At 42.4% G+C, this 6,000-nt stretch overlaps 1 protein-coding gene across 1 annotated transcript in view; it reads left to right on the top strand.

The window, feature by feature from the left end:
• Positions 1–2,036: 2,036 nt before the first annotated feature.
• The window catches only part of LOC310896723 (uncharacterized protein), a 58,091-nt gene continuing 54,127 nt past the window's right edge, over positions 2,037–6,000 (top strand). The window contains exons 1-2 of the mRNA XM_083829349.1: positions 2,037–3,105; positions 4,826–5,122. The gene's annotated coding sequence lies outside the window, so the exon portion shown is untranslated. The remainder of the gene's footprint in view (positions 3,106–4,825; positions 5,123–6,000) is intronic.

Here is a 6,000-nt window from a genome sequence, read left to right as displayed (position 1 = left end):
CCTCACAGTTCAATCCTGGTATCAATGACATGGAAACAACACCTTCGGTCTCAGCAGCAAGTATCCCAGATTTGGGCCACAATTACATGGTGTTGTCAGTACCTTCATGCCCAAATCTGTTGACATTAATTACAGGTCTTCCTTCACCATGCTATGTGCAGCTACCCTAGGGTTTCTATGGAACTAGGAGTGTAGAGTTTCTCCCCTCTCGCACCACCTGATAACTAAAGTCTTCCTTTGTACTAGGAGGGGACACTGAAAAAGTTAGAGAAGGAAGCACAGCTGGTAAACTTCCAGTTATTACTATGATATATGATTCTATAAAACTCTCAGGTGTGTAGATACTGGACATAGAAAACCAAGAAAATGAGATTCCAGCTACAAAGGGTTCAGAGTCCTAAATCACTGTCTCACTGGTGCAAACAGACAGGAGAAATCTCAACTGTAACATGCAAAGTTACATCAATAACCACATTGTCAGTTGATCTTCATGGATGAGTGTGAAGCAAAACACATTACAGGAGGGAGAAAGTCACGAGGAACATGATTTATGCATTTAATTACCTTAGGAACCAGTTAATAAAGGTCTTTCCAATGATGTCTTTCCATTTCAGGTGTTCAGTGCAGACATGTTCACACTTTGTAGGCAATTACTAGATAAGCTCTAGAAGGAAGCAGCAGAAGCACCTTCTGCAAGGGAATAGTGGCTTTCGGTAAAAGCAGAAGTATTAGAGGACACATCAAGTGCAGAAGTCTGCAGCACAAAGTTAAAAGCATGAGCTGATATTTCCCCTGGGACTCTGCACAGAACACTCAGGACTTACCAGGCTCTCCATAACGCTGCATTTCTGTTTGCTCTTCCACCTAAAGGAGTGTTTCTGTTGGATTTGTCTGGATTTTGAGAATCAGACAATATGAATCACAATTCTGGGAAGGCCTAAAGAGATTTGATTGCACAATGCTAGTCAAGGAATTTAAAAGGAAAAACTACTGCAGACATGGACACAGTCTGAAAACGCAGCAGAGGCCTCTGAAAATGGAGACATTTTTCTGCCAGAACAATTATGGTGTAATCAAAGTTTCATTATAAATGAAACTGCAATTCCCACATTGCACATATGAAACAATTAGTGACTTTAATTTGCTTTGCTATAAATGGAGGTTTGCAATAGCTGAGTTTCCTGTGAAGATAGAGTCAGGTAATTCAGTCATAATGGTACCTGATTTTTTTTCAAATTGCCTGTACCTAAATATTTTCTGATGCAAGCTTCTTTGGTCTTTAAGCTGCCAAAAGCATTGTCATCTAGATAGCCAATTTACCTCACTGAGAAATGGTCATGTGGACCCCACTGCTACTCAGCCCAGGTCTTCCGAGCAGATAAAGACTGGCTGAAAGACCTTGAGATACAGGGCAAAAAACAGCCAGCATTGCCACTCATTTTGCCCTTTTGCAGGGCTAACTGATGATTTGGACTAGCAGAGTGTGTGTGTCAGTGTTGCTTACACTGTGCCTTGGAGAAGTACCACTTGGAAACACTCCTACACAGACAGCTCATACCTTGGGTCTGACTGCAACGGGAGTCAGCGAAGATACGAGTTTGGGAGAGAAGCAACTGGGTAGATCTTGGCTCTGTCTCCCATACACGGCAGCCACTGTAACTGACCCGCATGTGGGCTGTTGCAATTTTTAGATGTTATGAGTTAATGTTAATAGGCTATTACCCCATGTCCCCCTCCCCAGCCATCTGAAGGAGCAAATGAGTAATTGTGACTCATCTGATCCCTCTGAGGGATCAGGTTTCTTGGGAATATTTCTAAGTTGGTGCTGGTCCCATCGGAGTCTTTTCCTCACCTCTGTGCCAAACAGTCTTAAGCAAGCCCGTTTTAGGTGGACTACATGATATCGACTTTGTACTTTTTGGAAATTTGTCTCGGCTTTGTACAGCAGAGGCAGAGTGAAACAAAGGAAATTTTGGGCCCCAAATTAAATGCAGTTATTCACTTGACTGTAGTAGCTGGGGAATATAACAGGAAAACTTCTATTCTAGTTTAATTGTTTTTTGTTTGTTTGTTTGTTTTTTAAATAAATGGGAAATTTTGCTACACTACAGGGAATGTGGAGGCACTGACCTAGAATTCACAATGAAGAGGAATCAAGAGGGAGATGTCAAAAGGTACTCCCCAGTGGCCAGCTGAGTAGGGAGAAGGGACAGCAGAAGCTGAGTGCACTAGTCGCTGAGTTTTATTAGGGTGGTAAATGCTGTTCGTGCCGAATGGCTCTGTGGTACGAGTGAAAAAGGTGACTAGGGCAGAAACACCACCCTGGGAAGCGAGCAGATGAGAACACTAGATGATCTGCAGACAGAAATGTCCCCTGAAAAGTGAAGGGCAATGAGAGCTCAGACCTAGCTACTGTAACAATCAGTGGATTTTTTTGGCCTAGAGGGATGGTTGCAATAATTCGTTTCTCAACCTGCTAGACAGAGAGAGCAGATTTCCACAGCATGAGTACTCAAGCATGCATGCTGAGCCCGCTGAGGAAAATGAACAGCATCTCCAGGTTGGACTTGTTTATACATTCCCATAAAACTGTCCTTGACAGCACTGGCAAATGTCCTAGATAAGTGCATGTCCTAGCTGTGATTTTTTTGTTTGTTTTTGGACAAAATACACACATTTAAATAAACCTGTAGTAGAAAGCTTAGACTACCAAATCCATGCAAAATGTCAGTGTCCTCCACAGAGCTTGCTTATTTTAAACATCATCTAAAAACACTAATGCTTCCGTGTTCAAGGTGTCATTGGTGGGAATGAAGACCAAGTCCTCTTTCAGTAGTTAGGTATTATTAATGATTTCAGTCCTATCTTCTCAAATAAAGAGGGCAGCTGCTAAACCTCCACCCACCTCTCCTCCCCACCCAACACATCACAGACCTCGTTTAAATCTCTCACAACTTGGACTTAATTACCGTTTGCTTGGGAACTGAATGGTTCACATAGACAGACCATCGACAAAACCCCACCACAGGAAACGTCAGGACATGGCCCTATCCCAGAGTATAGCAGCAGAAATAAGTGTGATTTAAACAGTGAAATGCACTCATGGTAAGACCTTTATTTTAATCATGATTTTTTTTCTCATCTTAAAGGGCCTTTACATTCCTGCATGCCTCTTTCTACCTGGTGAGCTCTGCTTGTTCATCCGTGGCTGCACACCGAGCAGCGTTTCCTTAGGAGCCAGGAAAATCCCAGCGACCCTGGCTGGTGTCACACAGATGCTGTGCACCAGGCTGCGAGCTGTGGATGAATGGGAGGGAGCCGCAGGGGGAGCGGCACCGAGAGCTCATTCAGCCCCAGAGCTGACTCCGGCAGACTGTGCTCTGAAAGAGCTGCTGTGGCTGCAGGGAGGCTTTCCTTTGTGAATGGATTCAAGGAATGCAAAAGAAGCCAGGGAAAATTATTGACTTGATAAGGTTTCCATGAAATTCAATTTTTTCCCCTAATGCTTTTTGTTCCCGTATCTTGAGAAACCTTACAGATCAATTAAGATACAATCAGGGAATCTAATTAAGTGCCTGTGGTAATAACGATGACCTTCCTCTTTGCTGGCTTTTTTTTTTTCTTTTTTAGATTGGACTTTTCTGGGGGAAAAAAAAAAAAAAAGAGTCCTGGCATAAACAAAGCATCTCTGTCTATTCCAGTGAAATTTTGCTTGCTTTAGAACCAGATCTCCTCTTTCTCTCTCTTATGTGAAAGCTAGTTTTATTTTATTTCATGGTTTCATGTATCATTTTCTTTTCATCTCTCCTCTAAGTAATACTCAAGGAAATGAGATGCCTGAAATAATCAAACAGCAAAAGTCAAGTATGCAAAAATTAAAAACTATCTACCCGCATAGGCTATTTAGCTAAACTGACTGATCATGGTCACAGAAATTTTCACAGTTTGAATTCTGCTCAGGTCAGCAGCAGGCAAAACTCATTATTTTCTGGTGATTGTTGTGCGGCCTATAGGATATAGATGGATATTTTCTTCCTGTGGAATAGGTTTTATATCTCCAACTCTCTGTAGGCTAAAAATGGGAACTACATGTGGCCGCATAGATGGGGATTTCAGCTCACCTATGAAATATGGAACAATTGCTTCCAGGCCTGGAATACTTTCAAACTATCAGACCTTCAGATTGCTTCTGATATTGTGTATAAACAAAAACTGTTGTAAGCCATTTTTAAGAAGTTTGAACTGCTGGAGAGCTGTTAGATTTCCTTTTCAATTCTGCCAGCACAGATTGCAAAGGATCAGCATAGTCAATCAGTTCAGACGAAGGGCTGGAGCTCTCTGACGGTGGCTAGCCCACTGCTCCAGCCATGCCATATTTCTGAGCAGCACTCTTCAGAAGGCTCTTCTTTGTTCAACTCTCACAGCTGAGGAAATTCCCCTATCCTCTTCCTTCCCTCTTCCTACAATACCATGGGTGTTATTTTGCATTAGGAAAGTACGATAACTTTCTTAGGGTTCCACCATGGTTTAGTTTTCCCCTAAATAAAACCAAATTTGAATATCACAAACCTCTGTCAGCACTGAGAAGAGCCCCAGAAATATCTCAAAAGAAGAGGACAGGGCTGAAACACTCAGAGTGAACACACTGCTAGTTTTGAGAAAACTTCCAAAGTGCTAAACACACTTTTATTTCTTCACAACAGTTTTATTTACACTAATATTTTATTGCTAGACATTATACCACCAGCTCTAGTTTCTGGTATGTGAACATGGTGATTGCACGTTGGGGCTGTTAGTGCATCTCTGACTTCCCCATTCCTCCCAGTGACCTGGAGAGCAAGGAGCAAACACAGATGAAGAAAATCTGCCCAACGAGGAGCACTTTGCAACGCATATGATCAGGAGTGGCAGTGGAGCACAGGGGCAAACACAAATAGGATTTTGGGGATGAGTGCTGTGTGTTGGTGATAAAGAACAAATGAGAAGTGGTGTAAGAGGGGTGCCCACACCATGAGGTTTCAAGGTAGATGTGGACAAGGCTGGCAGCTAAAGGAGCAACTAAGCCCTAAGGCAGAGCTGAGATGAAAGCCATGCGCAGACTCAACTAGTCTCATTTCTGGAGGTAGGTCAAAGGGTCAAATGTTCATTTTCTCTGTTCATTTTTCATACACTCTGAGCTGTTCCAATGGTACACCAGGAAATAAGCTGTGTCATTCACTGTTGGATACCCACATCAAATATCAGGTCTGCAGTTGCTGGAAGCTACCCACTTTTCCCTGCCTGAAAAGGATGAGAGGGTAGGAAAGAAGCACTCACTAACTCTGAGAGTCTGTGTAAGAACCTGTAGCTGACAGGATACTAGAAATGATCTGCAACACAGGTTTTTGGGCCATGCCAGAGATGCAGGCAACGTTGAAAGTATGGCAAAGAGAACCTTACCAAGGGTTGTGATACTAAAAGCCTGAGACTTCACATTCAACGTTCTTTTTAGGCAGGGCTGTTATGCCTGTAGCTGATCAGACTTATCAATATGATATACTTGTTCCCTGATATACCCTGGTCTGTTTTACCACCAGTTACCTGTTACATTGCACTTAAGTGTTTAAAGGCAAAGGGAATTATTAGGATGTTGTGTTTGTAAAAGGCCCAGCAGTATGATAGTTCTGGTCCATGCCTAGGCTCTTCCACATACTATGTAACTCTGAGTTTATAGCACTCCTTCAGGAAGATCTGCAATGAAAAAACTTACCTGGTCTCCTATGGGGATGCCTCATTGGGATTTACGTATTACTGTGTGCTTTTCAACTCTCCAAAATTTTGCTACTAGAAAAATTCTGCATTACTTTCTTGACTGCCCTAATAAAAAACTTATTTTATCATTGGGTGAGTATATGACAGTTTAATGGAAACTGCTAAAGGCTGTTAAAGCATGAAGTACCTGTAGGACTTGTTTAAAGTGCCTGCTACATCTGGCAGGCCACCAAGTTGATGAAAGCCTTT

Source organism: Anser anser, assembly GCF_964211835.1.
Source record: "Anser anser genome assembly, chromosome: 3".
Lineage (NCBI taxonomy): Eukaryota > Metazoa > Chordata > Aves > Anseriformes > Anatidae > Anser > Anser anser.
Note: the sequence above shows the minus strand (reverse complement) of the source record. Positions and strands in the feature narration are given on the sequence as shown.